The 19,078-nt window shown below is 33.8% G+C and overlaps 1 protein-coding gene across 1 annotated transcript in view; it reads left to right on the forward strand.

The window, feature by feature from the left end:
* Nucleotides 1–19,078, forward strand: part of SEMA3C (semaphorin 3C) — a 172,734-nt gene that overhangs the window by 9,924 nt on the left and 143,732 nt on the right. The window lies entirely within an intron of this gene.

Below are 19,078 nucleotides of genomic sequence, written 5' to 3' on the forward strand. Positions count from 1 at the left end.
TTTATATAGGAATCAAGTAGTCAAAATAAAACAAAATCTCTTTCATAGCCTTACATTGGAGGAGGGAAGTTTTAAGTAGGGCAAAGAAAGTTTCTTGGGAAATATTAGGTAGACTGTGTTACAGTGGTATGCTGTGGATCTCTTTTTTAAAAGATCTTTAGAAAAAAGTTAGAAACCCTGTCATAAAAAAAGTAATTCTTGTCCAAGGTGAATTTTCTTACATTCTAATTAGCTTGTGTTGCCAAAAGATTATGTGACGTTAAGCCATTCCTGAAGGTACAAGGTTCCTACAACTGGGAACTGAAAACGGATGCTTCAGTGACTGAAGTCAGAAGAATGAGCTTATACGTTATGTTTATTCAGTCATCCAACCAAGGCAGTTTCATGAAAAAAATGCACCATATTCCATGATTATTCATAAATGTGTGTAAATATTTATGATTAAACTTTCTAGCAAATGAATATTGTTTAAGTGATGCTAGATACCTTATTTTAAATCTGTTCACATGTTGATGAAACATTGATATGTTGTTTACATATGAGGAGAGAAGTATATGTTATAAATGTTAATTGATCTTATTGAACTCTCTAACAACATTGTTTAGCCTCATAAATGGAGAAGTAGAGAAAGTAACTGCCTGAGGTCACAGGGATGCAAAGGGATATGAATATAACAGTCAAACTGCATAATTGGAACCACATCTGTAGACTTGACTAGAGTAAGTTTTAAGGTCCACAAAAGTCACACTTAAAAGAAAAGAACATATTCTTACGAAGGCATCCTATAAACTTATTTTATCATATTCAAGGTATGACAGTAGACTTTTGCCTTTCTTTTAAAACATGCCTTCCTGGAAATGAAGGAAATAAAGTTTATTCTTTACAGCATCCCTAATTCCCCCTTCAATATTGAATTCATCAGGATGAAGGTGAAGGAATTACCCCTCTGGAACATGTTTATTTAGTTGCTGTAGGAAAGATCTCCATTTTGGCTATGGGAGCAAGTCTGACTTTAAAGGATAGCTGTAGAAAAATTTATTATTCTCTTTCCTCTCTTCTGTGCAGATTTATCAGAGTGTTTCTATGAAATCAATATAGTCTACTTTCTCTTACAAAATGACTCATGTTCTTTTTTTATGGCTACCTTTGTAGCATCAACTAAATATATACTGAGACATACTCCATTTTTTCCATTTCCTAAACACCTTTTATATAATGAGTAGAAAAAAAAACTATCATTCTTGTTTTAGTTCCATTACTGTCAAATAATAAAAGTATTGAGAAAAAGAGCTGCAAGCTTTGAGCAAATTCCAGCACTCTTCGCCTTCTGCATTTTCATTTATGTGCTCTTGAAGACCTGTGTTGTTAATGAAAACAAATTTAAACACAGGGAACAGAGCATGAGTTGGCAAGATGGACACGTACGAGGCAGAGCTCAGTGCTAAGCCATGTGCTATTTTAGGGCAGTGCTAGCCGTGAAACAATGTGCTGAGCTGTAATAGATGGCAAGTGTATTCTAATTTCCAAGATGCATGCTTTTCAAAAACAATTATTTCAACCCTCCATCATTCAGTGGGAATTAAATGCCTCTTTGAGCACTAAATAGTCATGTTACTACTTCAGAGTGCATTTTACTTTTTGGAAAATTTCCATCTGATATCTCATTTATTACAGATTGCCTATTGAGTAACTAAGCATGGAAGCCCAGGAGGGATAAATATCTTGGCTAAGGACCTCTAGCTTGATGGTGGCAGAGATAAAACTAGAAGAAGGAAACAGAAAAAAGAAGGAAATTCACTATGAACTGTGCTTGTAGGGAATCAGAAACCTTCTGAAAATATACATTATAATATCTGCAGAAATGCTAGGCTATTAATATGAATATTAACAAATTTGTTTTCCAAAGTATGCACTGCAGTGTAGCTTGAACATACCTCAAGTTTTAAACTACTGATCTTTAGGAATAATTTATGGATTATTATATGTCAGACTTTAACTATATTTAACACAACGTTTAAATTCTCTTTGAAAAAATTGAGGCAATACGTAAATACCCAAAATTTACATTTTTATTTGTAGCTAATTCATGTAAATTAGTGAACATAATTTTCTTGCCTTCCCCAAGTGACTTCTCTTGTAATTAAGGTTTACATTTGATGTGGAATGTATATCAGAATCCCATGTTCCCTTCATCTATCTTTAGAATAAAGTATTCTACTCGGTGCATTTATGTATTGCCTTAGAAGGAAAACAGTTAGTAAAATCTTATGCTCTAATTTGACATAATGTCAGTAAAAGTGCCTAATATTCTTGCCTTTCTCAACTTTACAACATGCTAGCATTTAAGATTATTGATAATAAAAGTATGAATTAATTAATTTCTAAATTATTACCTCCCTGAAACTATTTTCTTATAAAAAATGAACACATACTAGACTTTGATGACAAGATTGCCTGTATTTAATTTTATGTATAATCAAATGGCTAATGTCAAGTCTGTAGTCTATATGGAATTAATAAACCAAAGGACTCAAAGCAGTATAGTTTCATAGTAGATCATTGCTTTGTCTTTTCCTTTTTTTGTTCTTTTCAGTGTTATTACTATAAAAGGCTTTTTTTCTTTTTTTTTTTTTTTGTTGTTCAAGTACAGTTGTCTCCATTTCTCCACCCCCCACCACCACATTTTCTTCAAGTAGAGGATTAGATTGCTGGTCTCACAGAAGCAAATCCTTGAGTCCCTGTAGGAGTTAGAGCACTAAGGAAGCTGTTGCTAAATTCTTTCATGGAAAACATCTTAGTATAGAATTTTGCTTGCTAAAGGCAGAATTAGAGAGAGGGCATATATATCTGATAAAAATAAATGCATTATCTGCATGCACACATACAGGCACATACTACAGGAGTAAGATCTGTTATATTTCAGTGAATTCAGTCATTCCTAAGTGTACACTGCCTTGTAAATACATATAACGAAAACTGAGAAGTCAGGAAGAAAGCTATTGTGATTCTGATATTATGTTTTCTTAAAGTTTCAAATACCACAAATTTATAATTACATAACTATATAATAATTAGCTTCGCAAACACATTAGTACTTAAAATGTTACTGTAACACTTAGATGTACAGTAAACAGCTTGGAGGGAACAAGAAACTATGGTGACTTACATATTTGAGTCATGCCCTACTATTTATTACTTGATGACTAATAATAGTGAGAACAAAATGACTTGCTGATTAAGAACCTGCCAGAAGTGGGTAATCCATTTTTAGTACAGATAACAGGAATGTAAATGTAAAGGAATCATAAATAAATCCCTAAATTTATTTCACTATACTTGCTTCTTTTATAGTCAGTGAAGTCTTGCAACCCAAGTTGCCACTGTTACTATAGTTAGCATTAACTGAAAGTCCCAATCATGGCATGCGAAGCATAATCTTTTATTGTATGCTTCTGTTTCTAAAATCTTCATTTCATAAAATTTAGATTAGAAGAGTCTTTTTCTCCTGTGTCAGTGGACATAACTCTGCACAAACTATGTGAGGTGTACCGCGTTGGCCCTTTATTCGTTACTGATATAGAAACTGGATAACACAGTGGGTCTGAAGATGTTAAGACAGCACTAACAAAATTAGAAACAGAGTAAAGGGAAATTAGGGTCGGGTATAGCAGTGTGTGGCCACAGCTTCTTTTAAATGGTAGAGACTATTACATGTAAAAATGCAATTCTAACAGAACTGTAATTCTTTTTTTTAATCATCACCTGAGGACATGCTTATTAGTTTTAGGGAGAGGGTAGGGGAGGGTGAATGAGAAGAAGAGAAACATTGATGAGAGAGAGAAACGTGGATGGGCTGCTCCTTGCACACCCCAACTGGGGATGGGTCCCAGACGTGTGCCCTGACCTAGAGTTGAACCCATGTGACCTTTCTACTGTATGACACTCCAGCCAACTTTTTAATTGAGACACACCGGCCAGGGCCGGAACTGTATTCTTAACCCATGGTCCTCTTGTTTAGTGAGTAGGTGAATAGTGGCAAAGTAATTATAAAATTGGCTTATATAAAATAAATGATATTTTTATTGAATTTCATTATTGAATTAGGCTTATGTCTGTAAGTGCACAAATCACACCATAGACTAGATTTCAATCTTTTTCAAACTTTTAATGAAGATACTTGAGATGACAGCCAGCCATTTATTAGTTTTGACAGTAGGATGTGGTGATTATTTTACAGCTCTTTTTATAACTTTTCCAACTTCTTTAATATACACTAGTGGTCATAATTCAAGCAAAAACAAAACCTCATGTCTTAAATTACCCCTTGATTTGAAAAGACTTATTGAATAATTTATTTTGTATCAGTTGTCAATAAGAGCCTTAAGCATTCCTTAAACATTATCAGTGTAGTTCTGTATTCATACCTAACTGTTATTATTTAAGAATAATATGCAAAAAGTGGCAAGAGTTTAGAGTCTCATTGCCATTATGTACAAATCCGGGTTTCAAATAGAAGCAGTCTTTCTGGCATTAAAAGCTTCCAAATTTTGCTGGTCCATCCAGCCAAACTGTTGCTCCATAAATTAAGACTCAGGGATTTTTTTTCTTTAAATAGTAATACTCAAACATTCCAAGAGATCAGAACATTAAGCTGGAATAAAACAATGAGTATATTATTGTTACCTAAAGAGCATTTTGAATTTTATTAGAAGAAACCGATTAAAATGTTATTTTCAAGCAAAGGGCTTGGCATGGCTTCAGAAAGTTACTTTCCGGAATCGGGTAGGGCTGTAGCTGGCATAAAGAGCAGATCTTTAGTTTAGCATCTTGACAGCTTTAATGCACATGCAACTGGGATTTTTTTCTTTAAGCTGATTCTCTTAAAAGCCATGTTTCCTGCCACTGTTCAACATAATTGCATCAATTCCATTTTCCATTAGTACTCAAAACCTGCTGATGTGACTGGAGTTTTAAAACCTTTGTGTGAAAATATAATTGTGTCAGTTTTTCAGGGGATCTGATAATGCATATGTTCTATTGGGTTGTATTTTTTATTTTGATATCCATAGTAGGACAAGCAAAGAGATCTTCATGCTCGTATAATAAGCTCTGGTTATTCATTCAGTTATATCATCTACAGTATTACAAGTCATTTTCCATTATGGGGGGAAAGATCATGTGATAGGCTATATTTTGTTGAAGAAAAAAGCACATGTTGCTGCCCTGCAGAATGATGAAAAGTTCTGATTTTAGGGGAGAGGAAGTGATTGCTTCTCTTTCCTTCCTATATCTGTAATAGCTATGTCTCTTATAATGTGTTCATTTTCAACTGTTAATCTTTATAGAATCTTATAATGTACATTGGTTTAATTCATCTACTGTCTTTTTAATTTTCTGCCATGTATTTGATACGTTTTCATACATGCAGTATGTATTGATATTTTAGATATTACATTAGAAATTTAATGTGTGAAATATATTTATCTAGCAGTTTTTTGAATTGAATTTGTTTTCCTCACATCCCCTCTTTGGTTCTTCTTTTTTAATTGGAGTGAGTGAGGAAAAAAAAGATTATCAAGCTTAGCCTGGAATTATTCATGAAATGGAGAAAGCTTCAGAGCCCGGGTGCTGATGGAATGTGTAGCAGGAATTGATTTAAAGGTGACCTAGAGTTAAGATGCATCATCTCTTTGTGCTTTGGAAATGAAATTCAGTGCCATAGCACTTAGGGGAAATTACCTTTAAAACAAATATCCATCTTTGATTTCCAAATTGTACTATAAATATTGATAATAAGGCAGAATTCTAAAACCGTTCTAAATAGCTTCTGGGTGAAAATACTAGATTTTTAATAACTAAAGATAAATTTTCTCAGGTCAATTACTAGCATAGACATTTTTCAGGTTATATAGTATCAGAATTAAACTCCAACAGCACAAACTATGTTCATCCTAAAGTAGAAATTGGAAAATCTGGTGAGAATTGATTGTTGGCAAATTATGGGTCAATATGAGAAAAAGTTTTTAGGTTTTTATAAAGAATGTTGTGTCCATCTGTCTCTTATTCTTTTGATTCCCACTTTAGAGAGATTCCTTTAATACATTATCCAACTAAAAGGAAAGTACTGAAGAATTGCATTGACTTCCCCGGATATTTTAGAATGCCTACCTTGTGAAGTGTTGCCTGCTGCGTCTATTAAGTACAAAGAAATGTGTGGTATGAGTCCTCTTTCTCAGAGAGAAATTGTTTTAGGCAGCAGGACAAGCGAACTACATAACTATTACACCAGGCACACCAGGGTGTGTGCTATAAAAAAGGCACAATCAATTTATTGAAGATTTTATTCTAAAATCTAACACTTTAGAATAAAAACATTATCTTAAATTGGTTTAGAATATTGGCTTTAAATCCATTGTGGACATTAATCATTCTGCTAGCAGGAATTACATTTATGTTTTATCATGGTTATAAACTAAATTGAGAGGGGTATTCAGTTGAAATGCCAAGGAAGAGATCTTACTGCACTTAACCGAGGTTTCTCCAAGGCTCTGAGGCAAAGCAGCTTTGCTGGGCTTAGCTTTGTTTTCTCATTTACCTCCAAATTCCCAGCAGTGCCTCTAACTGTGCACGTCCTTGTAACTGTCTGATTGATAAGTTGCCGAACAGCTTGGCTCTGGTTTGCCAGATTGCCTTCAAATGCCCATCGGAAATTCTAAACTGCCTATAGTAGTAGTAGGGATGAGGAATTGTTTTTAGAGTTCTCTCCATTTCTCTGATATATGAATCTGTTGCTTGTATCTCTCGCCCTCTCTCTCACATACACGCACACACACACACACACATGCACAATCTTGGCCATATTTGAGGAATAGAGTAAAGGCATGAAGGAGCCTGCCTTTTAAATATGTTTCAAAATAATTAGGTCTTCAGAGACATCTTTAATACTTCAAAATTAGTTCCTTACCAGAGGTCAGAGACACCTTTTTCTGGACTTTCATTTTCATCAGCAATGTGCAACTCCATCGTGAGTTTATAAGAGAAAGAAAATTAGGTCTAGAAAAAATCAATATGCTGAGTTTTTGGAATGACTGATATGGTTAAACCCAAGACCATAGAACAGTGGTTATCAGTGTTGGCTGTACATTACATTCACCTGGGAGCTTTAACATCCGGTTGCCAAGGCCACACCCAGACCAATTAAGTCAGTATGTGTAGAGAGTTTTAAACCCCTAGTGTTTTTAAGCTGCCCCAGGAGATTCCATTCTGCAGTCACATTTAGGAACTGCCACTCCCAAATGCCTGAAGTGTGGTGTCTGTTAGAGAACATGAAATCTGCAAGTAACCCTTTTAACAACAAAATAGACTTCTGTTCTGTCTATTGCTCTAACATGTTCCAGGATAAACTTTTTTACTAAACATTAAAATTTAGCTCCTCTCCTCAACAATTTAGGTCTTCAGTGCCAGAGAAATCACTGTTAGTGAAGGCAAAATGAGCCTTGAGTGTTGACAGCCTTTAAGAGTGAACACATACCCTTCACTTCTGTGTGAAATGGTAAGATCCATTTAAAAGCCATGGCCTAGAAAATCAACTTCTATTATCTATTTCCTTTATATTTTGAAATCTGTGATACCTGAATGATTCTAGACAACCTAACCTGGGTCTTGATTTAGGCAATGCCACCAGGCCTAGTGTAGAGCTTGGTGCTAACAGGATTGAAAAAATAGGTTTGTGCAATGAATAGTCTCTCATAGACAATTCATTTGTGTGTATCTTGTGTCTAATTGTGAGTAACAGACTGTAGAAGGTGAAGAGGTTGTATAGAGTGGTGATAGTGGTGGAGAGAGTGGGAGTAGATGCAAGACAGGCAAGGTTTCTTCATACTCAGAAAAAGTGTCACCTACGGCAAAGGGAACAGGCTCTCATCCTTTTTTTGTATATCATTGTTTTTTCAACCTATTTAATAATGTATGATACATAGTTGATGTTTAATAAATACTTGAAAATAAAAGAATGAATGAATTATACCTGCATATAGAAGGGGAGCAGAAGTAGGTCAGAAAGCACAAAAGTAGTGAATCAATCCTGGTTTAGCACCATGTTCCAGGATTATAAAGTGCCACTAATTCAGAGAGTTCTTTTTTAATATGCCTTTAAGCTTCTTCTTAGCAAATCATGTTGGTTTAGGTCTCTGTCCTTTGTACTATGGTTCTACTACTGTTATGCAGGTAGGAAAGCCACGGGCCAGTGGCTTTCATTAGCTTATGAAACATATCTGCATACTTAAAATGGAAGAATTTCTGGAGAACACTGTGTATCTGGGTTAGGTCATTGAAGTAAAGTATGCAATATTATGGGCAGGTAAATAATAAACAGAACACAGATTGAGTACTTTGGGCTATAAAGGATAGTCATATTTTGTGCATATTAAGATAACATGAATTAAAAAGTTGACTTGGCCATGATTAAGAGCTGCTATTATTAAATATTTAGAACTTGATAGCAAGTCTTGCAAAGTTCATAGACAAGGTAAAGTAAATGAGGAACTGACAAGTGAGAATCAAATGTTGAAAATATTTCCAGGAGTAAAATACCAATATCTGGCTTAGCAGACATGCATTTACCATGTATGTAAAAATGCAGATTTTACAAGTGTACTTTCCTGAATGGTGGGGAAAAAGTGCCTTGTTGAATGAAATTACTTTTGTAAAATACTAAAATAGCCACATTAGTAAAGTATAAGGTTATGAGTCAAAGGTAGTTTTTATTTTTCATGGATCATTTACTTGTTTTAGAGTGTCGTTGATAAAGTCTAAATCATCATTGAATTCTAAATTGACAATTAGAAAAAAAGTGCTTGACTTTTTAATAATATTTAGGTTCCTAATTCATTTCTGGAGTTTTCCTCCCGAAATAAAGTACAGTAATTCCTTGTACCACCCCATTCAGCAGACAACACTGTGACTCATCTCCTCCACCCAATTACACCAGAACAGTTTAGCACAACGTACAAATAAGGTGTTGCAGCACAATATTTCCAAAGATATTGTTAAGCCACTCAGGTACTACATCTAGCATCTTCTATTCTAAGAAATGCTCACAAAATTACAAATTACACATTCTCCATACTTCATTTTGGTCCCTGTGTTGTCTCAGTAGTTAAGAGGAAAAGGGTGATAGAGTATTTATAGTACAGTGAAATGAACTAGTCCTGGAAGAACTATATTTTATAAATTAATTTGTTATATAGAGGGGCTTTCTCTTCTTAAATTTAATGGACAGTTTGCAGGACAATAGTGAATAGGCCCTCCTCACTATTTACCCAATTTAAAACAAAATGGAAGTAATTGATTTTGTTTTGCACAGCCGCCCCTTGCTAAGGCAAATGCATAACTATGTCAGGCCCAGAAGCAGATTGTCTGGGTTTGAAATCTCACTCTGCCACATAGGAACCTTGTAACTCATGAAAATTTCCTCAACTTCCTAAACTTTATTGACTAGGCTATAAAATCATCTTAAATTAGTTCCTACCTGGTCATATCATTGTGAATGTTAAATCAGGTAACTGATGTAAAATTATTTGCATGACACACGGTAACAATATACTAAATGTTAGTTATTATTAATATAATTGTGTATTTATTGAGTTAATTAAAAGAATATATTTTAATATATTAAAATAATATATTAATAATATATCCTTAGAAATGTATTATTTAGTTATATTAAGAAATATTTTTCTAGATGTGGTGAAACTTGCGGGTCACAGGCCTAGAAAAGGATGTGCTGAGCTCCCATAATATTTAAAAATGAATTATCCGCTAACATTTAAGTGGCAGGAGATTTCATCTGATGATGTATATTTCTCCTTTTTTTTGAAAAGTGAGAGGATCTAGGAAGCATCTATGGGGGCTGTGTAAGGCTGTCTCCTATCATGGTTTCCTATGTTACCTTTCTCAATCTCACTAATATGGAGTTTTCTACCCTTGGTCTAGGGAATGGCACAAGGACAAAAAAATGATTTCTAGGTAAAATTATAAGTCCTATAAAAATGCTGTCTCCATGGTGGTATTGGGGTGTGAAAGCAATATAACACTCTTTTCTGCAAGGAAAATAGAGAAAAAGGAATAAGAATCATTAAACAAGGTTTGTATCGGCATCTTCCAAAAAATAACAAATATATCTATCATACTCATTATGTCAAAATGATACATTTACTTTCATCAATAACATGTTTTTTGTAAATATACAGGTGCATGTGTTGAGGTTTTCATGAAGACAAAAACACCTGTAAAATAATTGGTGCTGTTGACAGTTTTTGAGATGGAATTTACCATGCCACCACTCTTATAATCAAGCCTAGGTTTCTTGTCTTTTGTTTTTTGCTGTTTGGTTTTCCTCAGAGAAGTTATGAGTAGTATGGCTAATGATGTAGTAATATGGGTTATTGTTTTGCATCTAAAAAGTTTATAAAACTTTTATGCAAATATTTCAGTGCAAATCTATTGTCAGATATCCTAGCTTCACACAGATTTATTTAAGGAAAGTGATATCTTATATAGGTGTCCTACTACTCAGTACAATGAAGTCTGATTCCCAAGTCCTTCAAGCTGCAGGACTGGTATGATTTGGTTTTGCCCTTATTTTACTAAATGTTAACAGACAAAAAACATTGCCTAGGGCATATATATCCTAATACATACAATAATTCTTGTTTTATTATAATTATAATAATAATTATACTTGTCTTTGTTTCTATTATTCAGTACTTGAGTTTGTATAATTTTTACTTTTTAATCTGGAAAATTATTTAGAAAAAAATGATTCTTCTGGAAATGGTCAAAATAAACTGTGTCTGAACTCTCTGGCTATTCTTTAAGGTAATTGACCAGATTTTAACAAAGGCATGTGAAGCTCTAACTACACAGGAAAGATGATAATTTCCAAGTTTATGAATAGTTTAGAAAATTTCATTATGTGTTCATTCCAGAAAATGTATGATATTCTTGTGCTATCTGACCTAAGAAAGATACTTCCTAACAAACTAAAAGCAATTATTAATTCAAGGGTTTATAGTTTAAGAAAGTAGCATAGTAACTTTAATCTTAAAACTGCAAATGCAAACTTCTTAACCTTCTTAGCCTGAATTTCTGTTCAGTTCCGTATTTTTCCCCATATCAAATCTTGCAATCAATTAAACAGCTTTCAACTGTTTTCCAGTGTTTTTCTTCAGCTAGTTATCTTTCTGTTCTTTAATTTTCATGATTCTCATTTTCCCTCTTATTACCTCTGAGCATTCTTTTCTATCTGGGTGTCCTGTCATTTTCCTCTCATTCTCACTATCCTTCAAATTTCTTGTCTAGCGTTTTGGAAGGGAGGCCTGAATTGATCTGAGCATGTAGGCGAGTCTGAAGATTGTGATTGAAAGCTTACCTAAACGGCATTTTTGCTTCTAAACATCTGCAGTAGTTTCCACCCCGTCCCGCCTTCAAAAAGAAGACATTATTTTTCTCTGGAGTAATGTCTGATCCTACAAGGAACAAAAGAAAAGAATGTTGACTTTTTAATGGCTGTTTTGTTTTGTTTTTTATTCAATATATTTTATGTTTCCATGTAAATTCCTACATTTAATATTCTCATTCACTGCCCCATAACCCCATACATTGCTCCACTATCCAGGAAAGAGAAAATGAATCATTTTGCTTGGCTTTAGTTCATTTTAGATCTTTATTTTTCTAGTAATTACTAAAAGGGAGATTAGAAGGGGAAGTGAATAGAATTGCAATACTAACTTTTAGAATGTGGATTAGTCAGGTGGTGAGAGCTGCTGGACAGTTCCCCAGCACCATGCTGCCCAAAGGGTCTGTGTGCCTCTGAGCCTGGTCGATCCCCATCTCCCTCTCCCGGTGGTGCTCATTAAGCCCTGTCACTCCTCCACACACAGTCTCATCAACTCTCCTTTATTGGGAGCTTGATTCAAGAAGAAACAGGATGCAAAAAACTTGGCACAGAGAGAAGAGAAACTAAGATGTAGCCTAGGGGGTCACAGGATGTCAAGACTAGACTAGCACCCAACAGACAGCCCTGTGCCAGCCACTTCTGAAGAATGACCACTAGTGTTGATAGAGGTTCTTAAGAAATCCTATCTAACAATTAGAGATATTAGTGTAGTCTAAATGAGGTTCTAGTTCACTACTAGGCTGGCCTGGGTGGCTACTAAGATGACTTTTACTCTTTTGTTTCCCTTTCTATGTATTTTTAATGTAGACCTTTTATAAAAAGATAACCTGAGATGTACCTGTTTTTGATGGTAAGTATATGAGGAGGCCTCCTTAAATAACAGTGTCTGGGGATAGTGAAATGAGGAAGAACTTCCATAGTTGCAGTGACTAAAGGAAAGACACTATGAGTTTTTACTGTTACCTCGATTTGATGCAGATGATTATACCAATGGGTACCTTAGAATAACTACTTTATGATTCTGATTTTATTGAGGTTTGAAGTATTCTAAAGTTTTCTACAATTACATTATTATTATAAATTAAAAAATGAATCCAGTGTTTATAGTTATAGAACTATTTTAAAGACGGTAAGCTACTATATAAGTAAATAAAAAATGAACACAATTTAAACATATCATAATGTGAATAATATTGTGATTATGCTAAAAATAGTGTGGGAATACTGACTGTGATCTACATGAATAAGTAAACTAAACACAAATCTATATTCACATAATTGTATTCTCTTTATTTTATAGCATTTAAGAAATTATTATGAAAAACATTATGTTTGTGCCTGCAAACTTCATTCATATACTAACACATATGTCTAAAGGTCAGTCAATATTTAGGGTGAATTGTAGAAGAAAACTTTTAAAATGAGAACAATTGACATACATAATTTCTGTAGGATAAACTTCCTCTTAGTCTTAAATTGAAGCATTACATTAATTTTTCCAGATGACAAAGGTATTTTAGAAAATGAGACAACTGTTTGGATGTTTACCAAGAGATTTTTGAGTCATTATCCTCTGTGTATCTTTTAAAGTTCAGAATTGTTTCTACCTATATAATTAGTAGATTGCATATATTACTGAGCTCCTTTTATGTTTAAACTTAATAATCTTTATAATTTTCTAATTCTGTGCTACACTAATGTATAGTTTGATGTACATGTTAGGAATTAGAATTTCTGCAGTTTTAAAAAAATACCTTTATGAAAGTTTGCCACTTTGCTCAGCATGGTCAAGAAATATATATAAAAAATTAAAAGGTTGCTGTATCTGAACATGGGATATAGGGAACACTGCCCTACATTGTCAATTTACATAGGGAAAACTAATGAGGCTATAAAGAAATACTATCTGTTTTATTAGAATTTTTTAAACCAGTGAAACAGCTGGAAAAACAAGTTAGTCGGCTGGCTTCCATTTTCCATTGCTTTCTGCCCTTTAAATGCAGATTTCCTCTTGTTCACGACCACATGCTCACCACACACAGACTCCTTGGTTTGTTACTTTAAGCCACATAACGATTAAGCAGCATTGCTAAAGACTAGTTTAGGAAAAGTTTTAACTAAAATAAATAGCACTTTCAGAAAGAATGTGTGTATATGGAGAGTGTGTGTGTGTGTGCTGAGATGAATCAATAAGGAAGCCATCAGGTCACAGCGGTTGGGTCGGATGGATTAGTGTTGAGACATGTTTTATGTTGCAGTCTTATTTCAAACTGTCTAATTGTAGTGAAATGCTAAGTGGCATCCTGGTGGCCAGAAGGAATATGTGTCACTTTTCTATATTTAGAATCAGAATTTTATTGCTGAAAGAAAAATTGGACATCATTTATTCTTGCCCTTTTAGCTGAGGCTCATTGAAAGAAAGTGTCTTGGCCACTAGGCAGAATAACTGGAGCTTGGATATACCTGTCCCTTGTCCTCAGCATTTCCAGATCATCATCACTCTCTTCTCTAGTTGTCCAGTTAACGGGTATATGGAAAAATTGGAAATTCAGTGTGAAGGATGATAAGAACAAATCCAGTCAGTCTTTTAGAAGACATAAGCAAATAAAGTAAATTGAGACCTGCAAATTAGGATAGTTTTTGGATCAAAAAAACCCCAACAATCAGTAGATTTTATAAAACACCTACTGTTGCAATTAACATCTATAAAGAGAAGAAAATAAAACATTTATAGTGATCTGCCTCCAAAAAATAAGTTCTAAATAGCCAGTATGAGAGAGGGTGCCAAACCCTCTAATTTGGAAGCATGTACTTTAGGGAAGTATATGAATTTTGTTTTAAAGAAAAAATATGTTGGTAGAAATATGCATCCATAACTTATATTCCAAAAAATGTCCATAGTTATTGTGGAAAAAGATATGAAGGATTGAATTCTAATAAACATTCAACTTAAATGACAATGTGACAATAACTCTACAACACATGAAGAATAATTTATATTCTGCTTTACTAGGGAGGCACAAGTTGTATATCTTTAAACTACATGTGCAAGTCGAATTCACTGTGTTTTTATATTTTCTATTAATAGAGGCCACCATATTTAAATAAGAAAAAACAGCATATTCTAACACACTTTCTTATGCAATTGCCATAATTGAAGTTGAATTCACAATATTTAGGAACTAGGCTGAAGTATTTGTATTGTCTACCAAGGGAAGAATCATTTTGCTGAACTATAAACTGTATGTTTATTTCATAACAATGACAAAAGTAAGTTATCATTGGAAGGTAGGGTTAATTTTCTCAGCAACCACGTGTGACAAAGATTAAAATTCAAGTAAGTTATAACAATAGTTTTCAAAGTAATGTCTTCAGTTAATTTTTGGTCACTTTTCAGTCATGATACAGCATTAAATACTTGTGTAACTTTTTAAGGTTTTGTTTCCATTTCTGAATGCTTGTCTGTTTTACATTGGATTCAAGGAACAATTTAAGTTAATTGCTGGAAGACAATTTAATTTTTTGATAGGGTGGGCTTTCCTTTTTTTTTTCAGGAATTGATATACCTTGGACATATCTTTAATGTAGTTCTCTAAATTAGTCATGTATCTCAGGTCTACTGCCTACATAAACATAGGGTAAAAACAAACACAAAATACCCAGTGGTCTACATCAATATAATACTCCTCTCAGCCTTTCAAGATAGTTTCTAATTTTAAAAATTTTGATTGAGAACTTACTACATTTAAGGCATTATTTCCTGTATTGAGCAGAACCTCAGTGACTAATTGATTTCCTGCTTTCCAGGATTTCCAATCACATTAAGGAGATGAAGAGAATAATAACTATACAACAGACAACACTGTTAATGATTACTGCTAAAGGCTAAAGAGATAAGTAAAAAATGATAGTGGAGGTGTAAGAAAATCTGAGTTGTATTTGAAGACAGAACACAGTTTAAGAATATATAGACTAGAAAGAAGGTAGCGAGTGTATCTGTAATAAAGCAATGATACAGACATCAATTTCCCAACTGGTTCTGTTTGAATCTAAGATATCATGTGATGAATTTAAGCAATGCTCATTACAGGAATTAGGATACAATAGAATTTGAAAAACTAACTTGGCTAACATGTTGTTCATATAATAATGAGTCAAGTTGCTGTGGCAAGGCAGTTGGTTGGAGTTCAAGGTACAACATTGAGAGAAAAGGGAGGGCTAGACACAGAAGCCAATATAAATCAACTAGTGAAAGAGGATGATTATGACTTAAAAATAAGTAGTAACTCTCTGGGTATAATAGTTCCTGCTCCTTCCCCTCATCCTCTGATGAAAGAATTTAGAGACAAGAGACTTGAGGTTACAGTACAATTTTAGGCGCCATTGCAGCACCATTCATAGCTTCCGTTCTGAAGAATACAAAAATGCTCTAAGAATAGTCAGTGCCTATACTTCTTTAAAATAAAATCATAAGAAATACAGTCATTTCTTGGTAAAGCAATGAAAAATGGAGAAAAAAGTGATCATACTACAACCACACGTTCCAAACTTTAACAGAGGAGTCAGTTATTCAGAGTGAGAGTTTACGTAGGAACTTTAGTAGATGGAGAGCAGAATACTTGTTCCTGAAACTTTAGAAATATCTTTTTTAATGCATGTTAGATAACATGATTTTGAAGAATCTATATTTGTCAAAAATGATATGTGGCTTATAGTCTCAATTCAACAAATATCAGAGCCTTTCAGTGTTGATTATGTGTAAGATTCTTCTGTTTTGCTCTCCCCCCCCCCACCTTGGCTTTAAAGCTCTTTAGCACATCTTTTCCCTACAATGTCTAAGAACCTTCTTCTGTGTCCTTTTTTTAGACATGCACACAGTTCACTCAATTGTAGTTAGATCTATAATAATAAATAGAAAATCATATGAAAGAAGAAAATATCATGACTGTCTTTGGAATATTGTTCATATACTGTGAAGAAAAGCATCTGTATAACTCTCTGCAGGACATAGAGAACTGCAAGTTAAATTAAATGTCGAAGTGATGTTAGTCAATTTGTAAAGCAATAGATCATTGTCTACTGTAAAGACACTGTTTACAGAAGTCCATGATTTTGTGTGTGGTCCTAAGATTCTACCATTATGCAAACAGTGATGGCAAAACTATTTCTAAATGAAGTAGCCTGTAACTAATAGAAAAATAAATGGAGGAATATATGGTTTCTTAAGACATTTACTATTTTGGGGATGTTATTATCTAAGCATGGTACTTTCAGAAGATCAGAGAAAAAATATTTTTTCCTAGTTGATCATTCTTGTTGAATTCCATAGTTTCTAATGCCTTTTACATTCACGAGTAAATGTCATAGTAATACCATTCTACTTAGCATAATCTTAATTTAGGGAAAGGATAATATTCAGTAATCTGTAGAATGTATTTTAGGGAAGAGGATGAAATTACTGGTCCTCAAAGTTTTGTATCTCCTAATTTAATTTTGACCCTTATATTCAACAGAAAAAATACAGTATTTTTCCCAGAACGCAAGAAAAGAACTTGCATATTTTGTTTGTTCTTTAAAGAAATTTTATATTTTCCTTTTGAAAATATTTTAATTAATCTTATACATTAAAATGATTAATCATTTAAAACAAGAAAAAATTAAGTGTCAAAAGAAAACACATTTATGTCTTCCAAGTTTCTTTGTGTTATTTTTTTTTGTTCTCTTTTCCTCATTCCTATTTCTCTCTATGGATCCCAAATTATTTGAAGACTGTGTGTGTGTGTGTGTGTGTGTGTGTGTGTGTGTGTGTAATGCAACAGATGAAGTCCATTTATCAGAGTTTAAGGGAGGCTGGAGAAGATAAGCTGGACCTACAGGCTATTACAACTACAGAAATAGTGTAGGTATCATGGAGAATGGAAATTAAGGAGAAAGGGTTTGGACTCACCCTGCAAAAAAACCATGCATGGCGTGGTGGGACACATATCAGGAGTTTGGGTTCAAAAAGGGGTACTAGGAAACATAGCAGAAGGGCTTCAATGAACAATGAATGAGATTTCTCCTGTCTCACTCATGAGCCATCTGTATATGGACTAAGCATCACAGAATACTGTGTTCAAAGTATCAGTGGAAACCAGCAGAAGTGTGGAATGTTGAAGCCCTACCTCACATGGAGCCGAAGCATACATACTGCTTTGAAACAAAAGGCAAAACACAGAAAAGCACCAGGGAGTTAGACATGGAATTCCTGGGAGACTTTTAATTGTATCAGGCCCAGGATCTGAAGCAAGATTCATTAAATCTTGTTCATGTAGGGGGCCTCTGGTAACATACAGGTTACATGTTCAGGTGCTTCTTCAAGAAACACTCTAAAACACAAAACTGCAAAGGTCATAAAATAATAGTGTTGTATCCATATATAGCATCCATTTGATGCATAGGATTTTTGATGTTTTGGGTGCTGGAGAAAGTGAAAATATGCTAATAATATCATATGGTCTAGAACACTATTAAAAAAACTTGCAGAATCTAAACTTTCTCTGTGGAGATGTTTCTCTGACGCTGAGCTCTTGGTTCTTCTTGGCCTTCTTTGGAACTCCATGAACTATGTAGCTGGTATGTGCCAAGCTGGTTGGGCAAAGTTCAGTCACCACTGAACATGTGTATTTTAGCCAGATTTAAAAAGCAGAAAGTATATATAATAAAATAACTCAGCCAAACCTCAAGTGAGAAGCAAATTTGGTCATTTTTGAGCCTTTAGATTTGGTTATTTAGAAGTGGTTTCCAAAGTTTATTTTACCAATACCCTTTCAAGATTTTGTTTTCTGTGCTTACTTTCATCTTTCTTTATATGCTTTTTAACCTTGTAATTAATCTGTTTATTGAGCTTTATGGTCTGTGTTGAAAGAATACTTCGAGTAAAGGGAGAGGTACTTTTGGACCCTGGGAAGACCCTCAACTTCATTCAGGAGACATTTTCCATGTCAGCCACTGAGGAGATTAAAATAAAAACAAGCTTTATTTTTCTTTCTGTCCTTGATTGAACCATGGTGAAATTTTATCTGAAAATGACAGCAACAAATGATACAGATTTATGTACTGAAAATATGGTAGATGAAATTGAACAAGTTCCCAGGTTGTCAGACAACAGACTCTTTAACCACAATGTGAGTACCTTCAATGTGCTGGACTTCTGAAAGCAAACAGTTTTCCTTAACACACACTCAAATGATTCACTTCTGCACATTCTAATTGGTTTTTCAAATTATGAGAACAATAGATTATGTATAAAAAAAGCAAAGACCTAATAATATGGCTGCTAAATTTGCTTAAAGTTGGCAGAGGTATAATTGAATGATTGTTTAACCACTCCCAACTCCATATGCTTGATTTGATTAAATTAGTTACTTGTGATTGTGTTATTAAAAATTGTCATAGATGAAAAATATTTATACTGTTGGGTATTGTTCAGGAATGTGCTACAAATGAATCAGTTTTTTCTTTCTACAATATATAAAGTATCCTCATTTTTATCACCATATTTATGCTTAAAATAACTACATCTCTGCCTTTAACATATTACCTTCAACTTGGAAATGTGTATAATTACTCTGATTGGTG

The sequence above is a fragment of the Phyllostomus hastatus genome, unplaced genomic scaffold, assembly GCF_019186645.2.
Source record: "Phyllostomus hastatus isolate PE091 unplaced genomic scaffold, TTU_PhHast_1.1 phas_scaffold_78, whole genome shotgun sequence".
NCBI lineage: Eukaryota > Metazoa > Chordata > Mammalia > Chiroptera > Phyllostomidae > Phyllostomus > Phyllostomus hastatus.